This window comes from Panthera tigris, chromosome E2 (genome assembly GCF_018350195.1).
Source record: "Panthera tigris isolate Pti1 chromosome E2, P.tigris_Pti1_mat1.1, whole genome shotgun sequence".
NCBI lineage: Eukaryota > Metazoa > Chordata > Mammalia > Carnivora > Felidae > Panthera > Panthera tigris.
This window is the reverse complement of record NC_056674.1, coordinates 58628826-58647829: the sequence shown is the minus strand read 5'-3', so window position 1 is coordinate 58647829 and position 19004 is coordinate 58628826. Positions and strand designations below refer to the sequence as shown.

Below are 19004 nucleotides of genomic sequence, written 5' to 3'. Positions count from 1 at the left end.
CCTAAACTATTTATGCCTTAGTTTCTTCTGGGGGGAGGTGGTTGTTGGTTGATCAGTTGGTTTTTAACGGCTTTATTGAGCTGTAACTGACACATAACATTGTGTAAAGTTAAAGTGTACAATGTGTTGATTTGATACATTTATGTGTTGGAAAATGAGGGGGGGGGCTGCGTCTATTCTGTCACATAGTTACCATTTCTTTTGTGTGATGAGAGCATTTAAGATATACTTTCTTAGCAACGTTCAAGTATGTTGCATATCGTTTTCAAATGTGAAACAGTATTATTAGATGTAATCATCATGAGGTGTAGGTTTTTCATCTAAAAAGGGGTACAAATAATGGCCGCTATTTCTCAGGGCTGTGGTGTGCATTGGGCAGTCATAGACATAGGCTGTCGTAGAGACAGAAACAGAACCCCCAGGGCCCATGGGACAGGGGGAGGAAATACAGACAGGGGTGAGTGCAGCATTTTGCTCTTAGTTAGCTTAAAGATCTAGAAAGACACCCCCTCCATCCCAAATCAAATCTGCACCCCAGCTTTGGCCCCAGGAATCCTAAATTGGGGGGGGGGGAGTGTAAAAACAGACACGCCTGTGCTGTCTCCCACTCCCCAAGCCCAAGGTATTTTTACTGGCTAATTGCTAAGTGAAGCCGCCCGGGGGGTGAGAGTGCGCCGTAACCCGAGCAGGGAACCAGATCCAGCTCGGATTGTGCCGGGCCTGCTGAGCGGGAGGGGGCAGGGGCGAAGGCGGCAGCCGACCACCCACTGAGAGGGCAGCCGCCCTGTCCCCCACTACCCCTGCTCTGCATTAGCGTGGGCCCCCCCCCCCCAGCCTCCCTCATCCCTGCTCCCTCGAACCCCTTCCGGATGATGTCCAAAGGCGACACAAGGTAGGGCAGGCTGGACCCCAGGCCTGAGGTGGGCGCTGGGCAGTCAGGAAAGCTGCCTGGCCTGGGAGAGTCAGTAGGGAGGCCCGAGGGGGCAGTGGTGGGGTATGTGGGTGAAAATGTGGCCCTGGGGTTGGGGACTGTGGGGAGAAATGTGAGGGTCAGGAGAGAGGCACCCCCCCCTTCCCTGCCTTATAGGATGATTTGTGCCCAAAATACGTGGGCTATTTCTCCGCAGATGCTGGATGTGCACACGTAGCAGGCCAATATGCAGGATATTGTCCAGGAGGCAAAAAAAACCCCACAGGAAGTAGGGGCATCTGGCTGCCTCAGCCGGTGGAGTACGTGGCTCTTGATCTCGGGGTCGCGAGTTGGAGCCCCACGTTGGGCACAGAGTTGACTGAAAAAGGGAAAAAAAAAAACCCGCGAGACATCGAGAGGGAGTAGGGTAAGAGGAGGCCCACGGAGACGTGTCCTGTGGGCACTGTGGTGCCAGGCAGGTGTATGGCACAAGGTCTGTGTGCACAGAACAGGGTGAGGGCTGCACGTGTGACTTGTTTCCCGTCTCAACGTCACAGGATGTGAGTGTGGTACAGTAGCTCCCCACGTAACGAGGGCCGTAAGCTTCAGTCAGCGGCGCTCGTTACGCGCATAGAGTGTTCGGCTACGCCGTGAGCCGTTCCGCACACAGACGATTACAAGATGTGTATGACACAGCACGTTACACACACACACACACACACACACACCAGTCCGGGGCGTGCACACAATCTAATGGAATTTTGTAGGCTCTCTGGACCCGGCGATACAGAATTTCACAGACTGCTGCGGGGTGTGTGTATGGTCTCATGGGTCGTGGACGCGAACACGTAAAACGTGTCCAGACCATCGTGGGAGAGGGGTTGGTGTGGCACGTGCCCGGGAGACCCAGGCAGCGTGAACGGAAGGACGTGGCGGGGTCCGAGCGAGAGCTCACGCGCAGAACGAAGCTGCAGTGACCACACCGCCAGCACCGTTGAGGCCCGTTGAGGCCCGTGTGCCCGGGCCAGTCGCTAGCTCGCAAAGCAAAGCCGTAACTCTGGAAGGGGAGTCTCTTTTCGGCTCAGGTCCCAGGGCAGCGAAGTGACCCTCCTGCGTTATTCTTCTGACCACAGAGTGACTTTTCTGTGCCGTCGTCCTGGCAAGGGTGGGCGGACGGAGGTGTGGGGACAAGGTGCCTCTGTGTTGGTCACGGAGAGGCTGTGGGCTCAGGGCCGTGTGGAAGGAGCCCTGGAAGGGGGGCCCTGAATCACGGAGCCCCGGTTCCCCGGGCGTGCTGGGGCCACCGGGAAAGCTGATCTGATCGCAGTGCTCACCTCATTCTGGGGTGCTCTCCCCTACCCGTTCCCATCTCTGGCGTCCAAACTCCAAACCCGCCAGCGCCCTGTGTTGCTCTCAGGTGAGCAGCCAGCCTGATTCCGGGCCCCGCCTCCGAGACGCGTCGTTCTCGGTGACCCCAAGGTGAGGAGGACAGAGTGGCAGTGCCCTCTGGCCTCCACTCAGCTGGGGCCTGGGAGCCCCACCCATGGGGACCACCAGGGCCGTGCCGGGGGAGCAGCCGTGGGGAGGGTCGGCACACCCAACCCTCCTGGCGGGTAGTTTTCCCCCTGAGTGGGGACGCACAGAGCCCCCCCCCCCCCCCTGCTCACGTTTTGGTCAAGAGAAGAAGAAGAAAACAGTCTGAGGCTTGGGGCCACGGCCTTGAGCTTGCCCCAGTGTGGGCACTTGAGCCCAGAGCGCGCGTTTTCCATGACGTCCCTCAGTGAGGTATTTGACAACACTGACGCCCAGGAATTGGCGGCTCTGTTCCCTGCGAGATTGTTGGGGGTTCTCTGGCATCAGCAGTGCAGGCTGCGCCCCGAAGCAGAGACCGCTCCCGGGTCGCGGAGCGTCCTGGGGCTTCTGTTCCGGATGCCTGGCCTGCCGGCAGCTCTGGTCTCCCCACAGAGGCCTCCCTGGCTGCCGGGCAGCCGTGCTCAGCAAGACGGGGCGAAGACGCTCCTTCCCACGCGTACGGGCGTGCGTGCGTGTGTGTGTGCACCGCGGGAGGGGGACGGGGTGCCTCCCAGGCTTAGTTTTCCAACAGAGGACCCACACGGAAGGGGGCAGACCGAAGCCAGACGGTGCAGCAGAGAGGAAGGGGCTTTGGCTCCCGGCAGAGCTCGGTCCTCCTGAGACGGGAGGGGCAGTGCGGTGGGAGGACGCAAATGAATTCTGTGCGAGTTTCCAAAACCAGACAGACAGACAGACAGACACCCCAGAGGAGAATATAAATTAAATTTCAAGGGCCAGGTATTTTCTATTTTCTCGGGATTTAGGGAGTGCTAAGACACCACGCAGCACAGCCAGTGGGGAAGGGGGCGTCAGAAGAATGAGGTCGAGGCGCTGGGGGCCAGGCCAGGTGGGGAGACGAAGGGAGACAGTGCTCAGATGTGCTCCTTAATCCGAAGCAGCCCCGTCTGCTCCCAGAAAGCCGCCAGAGAGCCCTCAGAACGTGCCTGCCTGTCGGCTTCCACCACAGCTGCTGGTGCTCTGTGCGTCCCCACTCGGGGCGTCGGCAGTGGTGGAGACAAGCGTTATTTTTAGGGAGACGACAAAATGGGCCCAGCAGCGGCACCGCCTGGAAGGGAGGGACGGGGGAAGGGGCTTCACCAGCCTGAGGGCTCGGCCCGCAGCCCAGGCTTGCTGAGAAAACGGAGGTGACGCCCTCCTTCCACGAATGCATCCCCCCCCCCCCCCCCCCCCCCGAGGTCTGGCCGGGTCCTTTTGTCCCAGCCGGGTTGTAACTCTGCTGGCACGGGGACCCTGGAGAGGTCTGTGCGTGGGCGCGCGTGGAAGGCACAGGGCTCTCCTGGGCCTGCTGCCTGCACGAAGGGTCCCCGGGGCAGTCAGAGCCGCGTGGGGTGCCGGGCAGCCTGGCCTCGGCACGTAGAGCAGGGAGGTGCAGTTGCCCGGGACACATGGACACCCTCCCCTCCTCAGAGAAGGGCCCGAGGACATGTGGTCGTCAGAACCCAGAGACACCTGGAGTCAGAGACACAGAGCAAGACTTCAAGAGACATTCCGATTGCGGGAGAATCGGTTCACACACGGAGAGAGACAGGAACAGACTGAGAGCAAAGCCAAGGTTGAGAGAGAGAAACAGAACTCAGGTGGACGGACAGATTCTGCTTAGGGAGGGGGGCATCTAGAACACAGTGGCCCTGGGCCTTGGGGGGGGGGTGGTGGTCAGGCAGGGAGCCGCAGAAGGCAGTGAGGAGTGTTGTGTAAGAGGGACAGAGATGGGGAGGGAGGGAGGGCGAGAGGCTGGGGCACCCTTCCCCTTCTCTCCTGCACTCGGTCAGTGGCCACTGGGCATGGAAGTTTCTCTGCGTCGTCCGGTTTTCCTGGGAGCGGGTCACAGACCTCATTCCCTTTAGTCCTGGAATGGGGCTTTCCCAGGACAGTGGGGAGGGTCGTTTGGGGGGCCCTTTTGGGGTCCCTGGGGCCGTTTGGAGACGGCCGCAGGTGAACAGAACAGACCACCTCCGCAAATGATTTAATCTCTGGGTGCCTCAGTGTCTGTCTTCGTGTTGAAAGGGGACGAGGTCAGTGCCCATCCACAGAGCTGGCTGAGGACCAGATGAGAAAGCCTGGAAGGGCCCTTGCGGGGTCTGGGGGTGAGGTGAGGGGCCCCCTGAATGAGAACCAAGGCAGAGAGAGCTGTTGGGAGTACGAGTCGTGCCTGATTGAGACTTGGGTCCGCTGCTGTGTGACGAGGGTGCTGGTGGCCTTCGTCTCTGTGCTTAGGGCTTCCTCACCTGCAGAGCAGGACCAGGGACAGCAGTTGAGAAGATTAGATCCATGGTCGTTATTAGTGGGAGCACCCCTGCTCCCTCCTCCCTGGTGTTTGGGAAGTAGGGGGTCGAGATTCCTTGTCCCCTTATCGTGGAGGTCCCCAAAGGCTGTGGGGCCCCAGCCTAGGGACGTGGCTGGACAGAACCAGAGACTTGGTGGAGTGGACACAAAGTAGGGAGTGAGCCCACGTGGCTGGACGGGTTCCTCCTCCTGCCGGCTCCGTTTTGCCATCACTGAAACGGGCCCCGCCGGGCAGCGTGCACGGGATCCTGGCACCCACTTGGGGAGAAGAGCGTCGGGTTGGAGAGGAGCTGCCTCTGGCCCTTTGACGGCTGGGGGCCGATTTTCTGATCCACAGCGGTGATGAGGTCTCAGGGGGGTCCCTCCCCACACCGCCAGCACCCTCTGCAGTCAGCAGGCCCCTCAGGGGCTCCCTGCCCTCAGGGTGCGGCCACCCGGTGGCTGGAGATCTGGGTAGCAGCCCCGCCTCCCTGCCGAGCCAGCCCGAGGTGTGACCTCAGGGGGGTTTCTTAACTTCTCCGGCCCCCTTCTACATTTGCATGATGGTGAGAATAAGGTATCTCCCCCCAGGGGAGACTCAGTGGGAAGACCAGAGAAACCGCTGAGCACCTACTGTTTACCAGCCGCTGTGCTGAGGAGATGCGGCCGTGGAGCCCATCTCACAGACAGGAAAGCAAGGCACAGCACAGGCAAACAGTGAGGGCTCCGTAAATGTGGCATTGATTAAAGGACCCCTCCGTCCCTCCCCTGAGGGCACGTGTGGGGTCCCAACTTTGGGCTCCATGGGCCTATCTGGAAGAAGAGGGGAGACCGTCACCACCCCCACTTTCCACCACCCCAAACAGCAAAATAACAGCCTCCCGCCTTGGGATCCCTGCCCTGTAACCGCCCCCACCCCCAGGCAAAGCTGGGAGTGCAGGAGGGGGCAAACCCCCTTGCCTCCTGCAGCGGCCCCCCCACCCCCGCTTCCCGGCACCGAGGGCGCCCGGTCTGAGCGCCCTGCCAGGGCGGCCGTCTTGCTGGCGGTAGGGGCCCGTTTAGCCCCTAGACCGCTTCCTCCAGGGTGTGCAGGCACGAAGTCCGGGCAGAGGACTCGGGGCGAGGCTGGCAAGGGAGCGGCCCCGGCTCAGCTCTTGGGACGCCAAGGGGTCCCTCCCCCCAGGAGCGGACCTCCAGGGGATTCCTCTGAGTGGGGTCCCGACCGGCCGAAGGCACCAGATCTTTCCCAGGGGAGATTCCAGAGCGCTGCCCTCCTCCAGCTCGGCTTCTCCTGCCTCCCTCGCCCGCCTGCAGAGCTCCTTCACCCGAAATACGCTTGACTGTTCCTCTTGACTGTTACTGCTTCTGGCCTCTCAGCGCCCTGAGCTTGTTCCCAAGGGGCAGCTGTTACCCTACAGGGTTTAAAAATCCAACGGAGGAAAAGAAAAAAACCACAAAGTAGCCAGTCAAAGCTTCGAGTCCTTTTATTCTGAAACAGATTTTCTCAATGCCTGAAATACTCCAAATCTTTGAACAGTGCTGGCGCTCAGGGTGTTCCGTGGGGGTCTGGGCTTCCATTATGCACCTCCTTTCTCTACCCAGGCACCGATTAATCTTTCCCTGTGTGTGTGTGTGTGTGTGTGTGTGTGTGTGTGTGTGTTTTACTAATTCGCAATTACCTGCAAAGATTCTGTTCCTGACATGGGAAGAGGTCTTAAGCTCTGCTGTTTTTAAAAGCGCAAATCTGAAAATATTTTAAACGTTTTGTTATATTCCCAAGGTCAAAGTCGATGCTTTTATCTCACTTCTCCCACCGCCCTTGTTGCTGTGAAAGTTTGCGAACGAGTTAGGTCCACGTTGGCGGGGGGGGGGGGGTAGGCACAGCTTCCATGAAAGCTAACTCAATTAGGAATCAAAATCGCTCTTTTTAAAAGAGACCAGTAATAAGTGTCCTGACACCCCCACCGCCCACCGTGCCCACGTTTTTCTCCGGGTTTTCGCGAAGGAGCATTTTCTGAAGCCCTTCACTGACACCTACCTGCCCCTAACCTCATTCCCCCTCCCTCTCGCTCTGTCTCTCTCCTTTGAAGCAGCCCAGACTCACTCCGCTTTGGCGAGTCTGACTCCAGCATTCTTCACGTCGCCTCCCAGAAAAGAACTCTCGGGGGCTGGCGTTCGGCCGAGGCGCTGCACCCGCGGCACAGCGAGCAGGGAGCGCGTGTCTCTCGCGCGGCCCTGGGCCCCCGCGGGGCTCTGGGTGCGTCCCCACTCCGCGTCCTGGCTGGCAGCCGGAGAGGCGGCTCCGCGTCCACCGGGGCCCCGGCGGCGGGAGGGTCCTGGGCAGACCGGGCTGCTTCCTGCCGCTCTCCTTCTGCAACGAAGCAATTATTTTAACCTTGGTTTGGGCTGATGACGGGTTCTGCTTGCGTGATCGCGGTGTTTATTTTACTCCGACCATCCCGGGGGAGGGGGTGCGCGCCTGGGCGCTGGGTTGGGGACGCTGGAGTTGCAAATTGGAAACGCTACGGTCGGGAGGGGTCTGGGGAGCAGTGAGCCTGGCTTTCTCACTCGCTTGGCCCGGCGGGGGCGGATTCAGCCTTCTCCCCCGCGCGCGCGCACCTCTGAGGGGAGAGACTGGGGGCCTGGGGCGCAGGGGCACGCCGAGGATTCATTCGCACTCGTGGAGGGGCGCCTTCTGGAAACCAATTACGCGTGCACATCTCAGAGCCTGGCGCCCCGCTTTGGCCGCGGTGGGACTGGCCAGTCCCGGATCCTGCGGCCGCTGGGGTGTAAGAAGGGAGAGGGGCGGAGGGGAAGGGTCTCAGCGCTGGACTGTGGACGCAGCCTAGGTCGCCGCTAGAGGGGGACGCCTAGACTGGAACCAAGGTCCGCGCAGCTGGGGTGTCCCGGATGGGGGGGTTTTCCTCCTGCAAAACCGGGAAGTGCGCTTAAACTGAGGATTGCCCGGGACGCGTTTATAGGGTGGTGGAAAATAGCGGGTACCGAAGACTGTTCATAAGTAAGGAGGAAAAGGACATCAGAAGGTCTGCTACGTGGACCGTTCTGGCCACCTTGTTTGCAGCTGGAATTACCCGGCAAACTGGCTCTGGGCTCCACCTGCCTCTGCCCGACTAGACCGGCCTGGAGCTGATCATGGGGAGCCAGGCTGATTGCCGTCTGGGAGCAGAGTGGAAATGGTGGGGGTGGGGGCGGGAGAAGAGGGCAAAGTGCAGACCTAGGACCCCCCCCCCCCCCACCACCGCCCCAGACTCTGGGAAGCTGTGCTTTGGGAGGAGATCCCCGCAGAGGCCCAAGGAACACGTACATGCACACGTGCGTGTGCGAGGTTGGGGGGGCGGGTGCCTGGAACCCAGACCGGGACTGTGTGGACGCAGCCCGGGAGGCTGGGGCACCAAGAGAGCTGCCACTTCTGTGGACGGCAGAGACCCCACCCCTACTGTCGCTCTTTCTCCGCCAAAGCCTACCCCTGCAGGAGGCCTCCAAGCCCAGGATGGAGGTCCCAGGCAGCGTGTTCCCTGGCCCCCCATCTCCTTCCTGCACCCCGCCTGGCATCTAGCTGAGCCACCACCACGCGGGTTCCAGCTCAGTTCAACTCACTGCCTGGGCCGGGTGCGACCACCTCCGGCTGCACTTAGGGCGGCTCGGCTCGCGGGCGGGGCGGCAGGTAAAGAGGAACCAATTTGCCCCGAGGCTGAATCGACAGCTCAGCACCTCTGCGGGGCTCCGGCCGGCCCGGCGGGGGTGACAGGCTGAACTGTGGGGGGCCTGAGGCTTCAAAGCCATCCAAAGGCGGCCTGGGCCAGCCCCACACAGCGTGGACTGCGGGGACCCAGGTGCCCGGGGCGCGCCGCTGGGGGGGCAGCGGCCGTGCCGGTGGGCAAGTGTGGGTCGGTGGGCGCTGGGGCTGCCTCTCCTGGCGAAGTAGGTGGCCGTGTATATTTTTGTTCAAGTGGTGTTTATGTTAATGAAAACAGGATGGGATTACAAACAGCCCGCCGATCGCGCTGCGGGCCGCGGGCTCTTGCGGTGCCCCAGTCCCAGGCCCAATCAAAGGGCAAGCTCGGGCCCCTTCCGCCCCCCGCAGAACCTCCCCCCCCCTCCTCCCTCCCTCCCCATCGGGAACTCTCCGTTTGCAATCATTCGCTCCCCCAATCTGCAGTAGCACAATCAGGTTTTTGGGTGAGAACCCTAATTTAAGACCTGTGGTGCCTTTTTAAGAAAAGCACCCACCTGACCCCTGTGGGACACTAGGGGGGGGTGATAAATTCAGCCCCCTTCTCCCAGCAGCGCCCGGCTTTCCCTCGCCTCCTCTTTATTTGAAAAGTAACGTAACTCGCCCCAACTTTTTCCGTTTGCTTCCTGGCCCGGGACTTCCTTCCGGGGAGAAGCTGTCGTGCTGTCCGTGAGCCGCAGGTCCCCCCATCCCGGGACACTTTGCCTGTCAGGGCCAGCTGCTCCCACGCAGGTTGGGAAGGTTGGGAAAGGCCTCGGTGCCTCCGGTTAGCTCAGTGAGAACTGGGAGAAGACAGCTGGCCAGCTGCGGTCCCCAGGGCACCTAACCTGGAGGGGAGGCCAGCGGGGCTGAGGGGGCACTGTGCCCCCGTGCTTCCTTGTGGAAACTCCACCGGCAAAGTGAAACAGTGGACAGTTTCAGGCCTTGTTTCGTACTTCCCGAGAGGACGCGGACAGGGGAGATTTTGGTTTTCCCCACGCTTCTCGGCTTCTCAGCACCCGGTGCTTGTGAGGACACTGCTCCCCACCCTTCCCGTCACTGCAGTTCCTGGATTCAGTTTCGGGTGGAGGTCCGGGGAACACACCAGCCTGCGCTTCCTTTCTGGTGAGCTGGGCCCACCAGCACCGGGTTCCCCGTCTGTCTGTCGTCTGTCTGTCTCCCCATCACCGCAAAGCGGATGCTTTACTCAGTAACGCTTTGGAGCCCGGGCTCCCCCACCCCCCACCCCGCCCCGACTTGACGTGGTGATCCGCCTGGCCCCCAAGCAGTAAGGAGTCCAGGGAACCCAAGAAACGCCAGTCTGTAAGGGAAGAGGAAAACTAGGGGTAACTACCTGAGAAGTGACGTCTGCCCGTGAGCTAGTTGTCCCTCCGCCAGGAGAGTTCCTCTTGGGGTGATTCATCCTACTTCCCCGTTTTAGGTCGTGTGCCATGTGTGGAGGACGGGTGTTGAAGGACACTGTGCCCCCCTCTCTCATCTGCCACCTCGGGGCTCCATGCCGACCCCCAGAAAGTGGGGCTGGGAGGTTGTATCTGTGTGTAGGTCCGGAAGGACAAAGGAAATGGGAGTCGTTCAAGCTGGGGGGGGGGTGTTCTTAACTAGGGATCAAAGGATCGGGTGGCAGGTGCCAACTAGGTGTGTGGGTGCATCTGGGGGTAGCAGCCCGTAGCTGTCACTCCCTCCCAGGTAAGAACCAGCAGACCCAACAAACCTAGCCTCAGTTGCAGTTAGTGGTACCCCCGTTCTGAACAGACCTGGCCCATTCTTGCAAAGACTTGCCGTTCGTCAAACCCCTGCGCTCGGATGACGTTCCCTGGACGGGTTTTGTAGCCTTGACACTGTGCAGCGGAGGGAAAACTCCGAGAGGAGAGACCGGCGCGAGGGGGCACAGCACCCTCAGCTTCTGCAGCCCCAGTCCACCCCTGTCCTCCAGGCTGAGGGCGGGGTCACAAGCTCCCGCCAGGCCAGGCTTTTCTCCAGGAAGGTGCTGGGCTCACAGGCGCTGCAGAGTCCCTCCTCCCCGTGGCCCTGCTCCTCCCCAGCACCAGCGAGCTCTCACGCGCTCTCTGCAGGTGCCAGCGTCCTCATTCCCAGCTCCCCTCGTGCCTTGCCAGCCCGAGCCAGCCAGCCCGACAGATGCGGGAGGGTTGTGTTGGGGACACTTCAAACCCGTGTTTAGTCTGTGGAGCTTGGTGGTGAGGAGCATCTCAAGCGCAGCGCCCAGCCAGCTGGCCTTGCGTTCTGCCCGCGGGGGTGGGGGCAGCTTTTGTCTCGAGGGGCTTTGGAAAGCAGGGGATCAGGTGAAAAGAGGGGGTGCTAGTCTCGTGTGGACTGTTGTTCTCAGGGGTCCACGGTCGCCCTGGTTCATTCAAGCAAGCAGACGTTCCAGAGGCAGCCCCGAGGCACCCACCGCTGTCCGGCCCAGGGCCCCGGGGGGGGGGGGGGGGGCGGGGGGCGGGGGGTCCCGGGGGGGGGGGGCGGGGGGGGGGGGTCCCGGGGGGGGGCGGGGGGTCCCGGGGGGGGGCGGGGGGGGGGGCGGGGGGTCGCGGGGGGGTCCCGGGGGTGGGGGCGGGGGGCGGGGGGTCAGGAGCCGCTTTCTCCGTCCGCATCACTTTCTCCAGGGCTGTCCTCCGGGCTAGCAGATGCCAGATGCATGCGGAGCCCTGAACTTGCCTGCGAGCTGGCGGGCCTAGCCGTTTATTCCATCCTGCAATTAAACCTGAGGTCAAATATCTCCTTAACGACACTATCAGGCCAGCGGCTCATTATGGCGTATATTTAGCCATAAACTACGGGTTGTAGCAAGGAGGAGATGAAAATTATTGTGCTCTGGGAATGAATCCTTTTAGCAGAGACCAGAGCTGTTATTTAGCAGGGAGAACTAAGTACAGGCTCAGGCTTCCCGGCGACCCCAGGCAGGACGAGCCGGGTTTCCAGGCCCTTTCCGGCTTCGCCTGCACCCCCGCTCCCGGCCTGGCACCCGTGTGGCCTCCGCGCTACTTCCCAAGGCCCAGAAGGGCACCACTGGGGAGGAATGTTGCTTCTCGGCAACGAGGGGCGCTCAGTAGCCACCGTGTCCCGTCTAGGCTTCCAGTTCTGAGCCCCCAGCCCGTTGGTCTGCCCCCTGAAAGCCAATGGCAGCCTCGTGGGGGGCGGGGGGCGGGTAGCGTGCAGCCGGGCCGGGGAGTGTTCTGGAGCATGGCGGGTGCGGCACGTTCGGCTTCCAGAGTGGCTCTGCTTCTGCTGTGCAGCCTTGGGTGGGTTACCTAACCTCTGTGCACCGCAGTAGCCTCATCTGTAACACAGAGGAGAAGTCGGACCCCCTTCCAGGAGACTCCGGAACATTAAATCCGGTATTAACATGAAGGCTGCAGCCCAGCTCCTGACCTGGGGAAGAGTTCAGTACGTGGCAGCCAGAGGCAACGTCACGATGATAGAGGCCTCTGAGCTGCTGGTCTGGATGGTGAAGGAAAGCCCTTTGAGGAGGAGACTGGAGACAGACCGAGACGGTGGGGCTCAGGCCGTCCCCAGCGGTGCCACCAGCTTGCTCGGCCCCAGGGCCCTCCTCTTAGAGCGCTGCCTGCCTGGGGTGGGGGGTGGCTGCGGGTAGCGGAGCAGCGGCAGGGTCCCCAGCGTGGAGCAGCGCGTAAGAGGAGGAGCCCGCGCCTGTCTCACTCCCTGCCTCTCCTCCCCAGCCTCACCGGGGACGCTCAGCTCGGCAGTGCTGGCGGGAGGGAGATTGTTTGGTCCAGAACCACCCCAAATTCAGCCTTCTGGACAGTGACCGCATGGCCCGCACGCTACAAATATTTGGACAAATGACAAAAGCCCCCGGTCTAGATGCCTGCCCGTGGCCCCCGAGGTGGGGGAAAACTAATGACAGGGCTAACGGGGGCCCCTCCAGGCAGGGCCGGTGTGTGTTAGAGGAAAGAGGCTGCAGATACCCCCGCCCCCCTCCCCCCAGGCCCACCTTCCTGGGCTGTAAGAACACCAGCCTCCATCCTCCCCCCGAACATCCCAGCCAGCGGTTCTGGGAGCTCCTGCCAGATACGTACGGGCTGTGTTGGGGCTGGAGTAGATCCCCCTGCCACACACAGACACACACACACACACACACACACACACACACACACAACCAGACCCCTGTCCCTGCCTTCTTAGGGCAACCTCCCCACTGCTCTGGGGTGCTAACCCCCCTCCTTCTGCACTGTCCAGAGACCGCAGGGAGTCCTGGGGTCCCTCTGGTCTTAGGCCCTGGCAAGGGGAGGGGTGCCACAGCCTCTCTTGGCCTCTGGGCATCACGGCTGCCTCTGGAGGTGTTTGCAGGCGTGGCGAGAAGCTTTGGACGGTTCGGTGACGCCGAGCTGGTGCTGGCAGGCCGTGTCCTGCCCACCCCCCCCCCCCCCGCCGTCTCCTGCCCCTGGCCCTGCGCCGTCTCCCCCAGGAAATGGGGGTTCTGCCTGGGCATGCCAGAGACCAGGCGCCTGTGACACCGGATGCCGTGACCCTGCTTGACGTGACTGGCCTGCCTCTCTCTGGGGCATCACCCACCCCACCCTCTTCACGACACGCACGCCAGGTGCTTTACGGGCATTCGATCCCGCGGTGGCTCTGGGATCCAGGCTTTCCTGGTGGCTCCGGGCTGGGCTGGGGGCGCAGAGAGACGTTCGACAGATGTGGTCACATGGAGTCCCTAGTCCGTGGTGTTGCGAGAGGTGACTTTAGTTGGCTGATCAATAGAAACATGCGGGTGGTTTATTCTAAAAGCAGCGTGCGTCAGGGGTGCGAGTGTCTCTGGCTGCACAGCGTTTCACCGGGAACAACTCCGGGTGGAAAGGAGAAATGGTGCCACCAGGCCAGGCATCCACGTGCCGTTGGCTGAGGCCACGCGTTGGCCTCAGGTGGGCCCGAGGCACCGGCTTGGACAAACCGCGGGTTGAGTCCGAGAGGGGGACCCCCACCCCCACCCCCCGCCAGCGCTGGCCTCCTCGCTACTGTTCGGGTTGTTCCATTGCTGGGAGGGTCTCCCGTCCCACGTGACGAAGGCGCTCAGCCTGACACACTCTTGGAAGCACACCGCCCGTTACCCACGGCGAGAGAATCCCTGCCCAAAACAGTTATTTCATCAGAAGCGTGTTTACTGTCCAGCCGGCCGGCTGCTCCGGCGAGGAGTCCCAAACACAAAGCTCCAACTGTGTCCTCCGGGGCCTCAGAATCATGGCTCCTGCACAGACCAAGTTGTCTCTGTTAAGAAATGTGTGTGTGTGTGTGTGTGTGTGTGTGTGTGTGTGTGTGTGTTTCCTTCCATGCTTTCTTCTCCTTTGAAAATGACATTGAATGACTTTCTTGTGCGAGGCTCGCTCACGCTCTGGTGGAAACGCCAGAAGACCCAGAAGGCTCAGGCAACTAACACAACGTTTCCCTTCCGGGATCACGTGTGGGTCTGTGGTGTCAGCTTTGCACCAGTGCCTACGGCCGGCCTGCAGCGAGCCGGGTGTCGGGGAGCCCCGCCCCTAGCTTGGGAGGCAGGACGGCGGTGTTGGGGGCCCTTCCCGTGTGTCCGGCCCCGCGCGTGTGTTCTCTTACCCGTGAATCCCCAGAGTGTGATCCCCGTTCTGCTCACAAGGTCGCGGAGGCCCAGGGAAGTCGTGGCTTCACAGGCACACACGTCTGAGGGGTCAAGTGGGGGGCCGACTCGGCATCCGACCCCAGAGTCTCGGTCCTCAGAGGCCCTGCTTGGACACTCGTCACCACCACGGACCCGAACACAGACGCGGGGCGGGGAATTCTGCAGGTGACAGAGCAGGAGTTTGGGGCCCCGTGTGGGTAGGAGTTAAAATGAATTGCCCAATTTCCATATCAGGTTCATAGTTTTCTAAAAACCAGTTGGCTTCAGGTCACCCTGGAGTCACTCCTGATGTTCTAAAAAAAAAAAAGTGTGTGTGTCTTGGGGGGGGGGGAGATGTTTTTATCTGTGTGTCCGTGTCTGTGAGACATTTGGAGCATCTGTTCTCGATAAGGGCGCTTTTCCAAACAGGATTTGTGACAAGGTGACCCAGGCCCGAAGACGAGGTGGGGATGCCGAAGGCTTAATCTGAGCGACACTCGTGCCGCCCGCAAACTCAGTTCTGCGTTGGCCTCTGCGAGAGACTCAGTGAGCCACGGCTCCGGGCAAGGGGCAGGGACGGGACGAGACCGGGCATGAGCTGAGACGTTGTCGGGGCCGGGCAGTGGGCAGGCGGAGGTTGTCGTGTGTTCCTTACCGTGTGCACTTCCCATGGTACAAACATTTTAGGAAATTAAAATAGCATTTCTGGACCTCGTAGGGACCAGCTCGGCAGGGTGGGAGCTGGGGCCGGGAGCCGTGCTGCGTTCACTGGCCGTAAGGACGCGTTAAACACACGCACACACACACTCACACGAGACTAGAAAGGAATTCTCGGCATTCAGAACGTTCTGGCCACGGCAAGTGACGTGAGGACGCCCTTGTTACACGGAGTGGGACTTCACACAGGAGGTAAGGGGCGTCCACAACCATCAGGCAGATTGGAGGAGTGTGCTCTAGCCGAGCCTTCCAGAACGGACTCTCGGACAGCGCAGAACAGCGCTCTCCGCCGTGTTTTCCTGAAACAGGAGGCGGGAGGTAGCCCCAGACCTGCTGAATTCGGGGTCACGGCTGTGTCTGCACGCCAGGATCAGGAAGTCACCAGCCGCCTGCCTCCGGGCTCCCCACGGCGGGGACTGGACGCCAGCCGGCTGCTGCTGAAACCCTGAGTCTCCGTGACTGCGCACCTGCCCGGGCGGCCGGGAGCTGGGACCGGCTCCAGGCCCCAGGCTCCAGGCTCCAGGCTCCAGGCTCCAGGCTCCAGGCTCCAGGCTGCCTGCCTTCTGCCTCGGGGTCTTGGCCAGCTCACCTCACTGGCTGGATCTCATTCCTCCCTGGGCTTTGGCCACCGCGAGTGTGGGAAATGTAGTTCTTTTAGTTTCCAGACCCGGGGCCACATGAGAAGAGAGGAGCGGGTGCCGGGAGCCCATCGTGCGTGACACCCCGCAACCCAGGGCGCACGCAGAGGGCTGTGTCCGTGGCGGGACCGAGCGCACGCTTCACCGCCTCCCTGCGGCTCGTCCGCGCCTGTCCCCAGCACTGCTTGAAGGGACACACGCTCGTGCCGCTCCCTGCCTACCCACAGTCACTGCACAGACATTCGCCGGGCACCACGCGTTGCCCGCACCGTGGCGAGGCGCGTCCATCCTGGCCGGGAGAGGCAGACGATCAGCAGCAAAGAAGGGCGACTCGGCAGGAAAGCTCACTTCCAGCGACGTGCGCTGACGGAGGTAAAACCAGCTACGAGACGCGATGTTGGAAGGAGGCCAGAGTGTGCGTGACGAGGCCTTCGGATGACCCCAGCCCAGCCCCCACGTGTGGGACCACACGAGAGACCCCCAGCCAGAGCCGTCCGGTCCAGCCCCTCGTCAGTTCCTGACCCGCAGAAGCCGCGGGAAAGAGCACAGCCCCTTCTTTAGGCGTGATTTATTTATTACGTAGCAGCGGATAACCGGAAAGTCTGACGTCCGCTCACGACTACCCTCTTCCTTGAAACAGAACACGTGCAGAGAAGCCCGCCCGTGAGCTCGATGAGTCTTCCCAAAGGCCAGCAGGTGAGGGCCCGTCCTCCCCAGCCCCCCCGGAAGCCCCACGCGCCCCCTTCCAGCCGCGCCCCTGCCGTGACTGTCTCCCCCAGAATTCCCGTGTGGAATCCTAACCCCCGGTGCGATCAGAGGTGGGCCCGTAGGGGTGCCGAGGGCGTGTGTGTGGAGCCTCGCGGTGGGATCGGCCCTTGGGAGAGGCCCTGGAGAGCCGCCTCGGCCGGCTGGCGGCCCGAGTGAACCAGGAAGCGGGTCCTCACCAGAGGCTGACTCTGCCGGCCTTGGGTTTCCGGCCTCCGGGGCCCGAGAAATCCGTGTCTGTGTTTGAGCTCCCGGGCTGGGGTGTGTTTTCCTTGTAGTCACCTGAACCAACTACGCCACACCGGGGGTGACCGTCCACCTCACTCGGTGAGCGTTGTGTAAACGGAATCGTACGCAGTGTGACCGGCTGACTTCTGCTCCGTGCCGTGCGTAGGTGACCCACGCAGGCGGCTACAGGGAGCCTCGGGGCCTCCGTCCCCACCGCCGTGTAACGTTCCATCGCGGGCTCCGTCTTGCGACCCAAACCCTTCGGTCCTGCTCCTGAGGGACTCGACCTTCCTTGTGCTTTGGAGACGCCCATCGGTGGTGCTACTGCCTTTAGGAATGTTCCAGTACAGTCTTTGGGTGAACATACGTGTGCATTTCTGTTGGACGTTGTCTCCATGCCTCTTAACACGTAAGGCAGCGCCCTAGACTTTAGTGGCTTAAAACAGCAACCATTTTCTTCTTTCTGGGGATTCTGTGGACGGCCCGGCTCAGCTGGGCAGTTCTCCTCGGGACGCCCACCTGCACCGGCGGGCCAGGTACGGGAGCTGGCTTGCTCTCCTGGCCGGCCGCTGGCGTGGCCGCTGCTGGGAGCCCAGGTGGGACTCGGCAGGACAGCACCTCGCTCTCCCCCTGGTGGCCTCGTCCTGTGGCTTCGGCTGTTGATGACACAGGAGGAAGGAAGTAGAGGCTTCCCGCCTTCCCAAGTCACCCTTCTGTCGTCCAGGGCAGTGGGAGGGTCAGCCCAGGTTCAAGGGGAGGGCTCGTCTCTGGATGGGAGGGCACGTCACGGGGGGACCGTCTTTGGAGCCTAGCAGTGAGGACTCTGGTGGCCGTGGAGAGTGCACTGTGGCTCAGGATCCGCCAGGACTCAAGAGTCATGTCAGGGCCCTCCTCACCCTTGCCTCAGTCTCTGCACTCAGGGTCTGCCCTCTCGGGGCCCCTGGGTGTGAGCACTGGGGGGGCGTGTCAGCACCTCCCCTGGCCTGCATCCTGACGGACAAACACACATCCTGCAGGTCACCACCGACATGGCCACGAACCGACTCTCACGTGTGTCCATAGCCGTCGGGGTGTTCATCCGCATGGGGCCTGGGGAGCCTGCACCTGGGGGCGACCTTGGCACTCCTCTCTGCTCAGATGGGAACGGATTCTGAGCACCGGGTACAGGTGGCTGCCCACCGTGACAGCACGCTCAGACTCTGGGGCTGTGATGTGAGGGTCTGAATGCCCGCCTCCCCCGCTGACCGTGACCTGAGGCCCTCAGAAACATGAAGGCAGGAGGGTGGGCTCTCCCTTTCCCCTTGCACCGTCCGCAGAAACAGGTGGCAGATAGAGGGGCGTGGCAGGGGGCCCGGTGCCGCCTGAGTTCGGGAGCCCCCGCGCCCCTGCTTACCGGCCAGGAGCTAGACCGGCAGAGGCAGCCCAGGGCGAGGCTGACCGTGCATTCTGGGGCGGAACAGGTTCGTGCCCGTCATCCCGTGTCTCATATCCAGCATGGACAAGGATGGGCCAGCAGAGTAGTTTTTGAAAAGGTGGAGAGGAAGACACACACACAGGGAAGGCCCCGGAGAGGCAGCGCAAGCGAGGGGCGCCGAGGCCGGCCACGCCAGCCCCGGGAGAGGCCTGGAGCCATTCTCCCCCAAATCGCTCAGAAGGAGCCCACCCTGCCCACACCCCGATTCCAGGCTTGCGGCCAGCAGAGCTGATGTTTCACGCCTGCCATGTGGTGGTGCTCTGGTCTGGCAGCCCCGGGGCGCCGATGCGGATTTATGTATCTGATTGTCCACAGGACGCGTTTGTTACATAAAAGACGCGGCCTTGTAAGTCAGTGGGGCCACGAATGCGATTCACGGAGTCGTTGGTAGAGAAAAGAGGACTGACACGTTATCTGTGCATTTTACGTGCTCATAAAGATATAAATCCAAGCCTACGGAGGGTTCCTCTTGTTTTAATTATTTCATTCCGTTCAACAACAATGTGGCTAAAGCAAACAGAACCATTTTTTCACGAAACAAACAGAAAGGGTTCAGTGACTTTGGTGGGTAAACCATCCCGCCGGCGTGGAAAGCAGCCGGGGCTCCAGGCGGCGTCCTGTGTGTGTGTGTGTGTGTGTGTGTGTGTGTGTGCGCGCGTTAAGGTCTATGCGGCATGTGGGGGGGCGGTGGGTGAGGTCTGTGGCGTGCGGCCGGTTTCCAGGGAACAGAGCAGGAACCCTTTCCGAGAAACCCTCACAGGGCCGCCCACTTGGGGTGTGGAGCTCCTGGCTGCCCTGCCCTATCCCAGCTCCCGCCCTCAGGGACAGGAGTCCACCCTTGGCCACCCCGTCTGCCCCGAGTCCGGTGACGTGCCAGCAGGAACCTCCCGTGGCCCCCCTGTCGGCGTGGGGTAAATGGCGCCCGTGCCCCCAGGGACACACCAGTGCTCCTGGGATCGCCACACGCCGGGAGTCGTGCTCTCAGTATTTGCCATCCCCTCGGCCCTCCTCCCCTCTGCAGGTGGGGGACCAAGGTGCAGGGAGGCTGAGTCACT

At 61.7% G+C, this 19004-nt stretch overlaps 1 long non-coding RNA gene across 1 annotated transcript in view; it reads left to right on the top strand.

The window, feature by feature from the left end:
- Positions 1–19004, top strand: part of LOC122234166 — a 47244-nt gene that overhangs the window by 2621 nt on the left and 25619 nt on the right. The gene's annotated exons all lie outside the window — the stretch shown is intronic.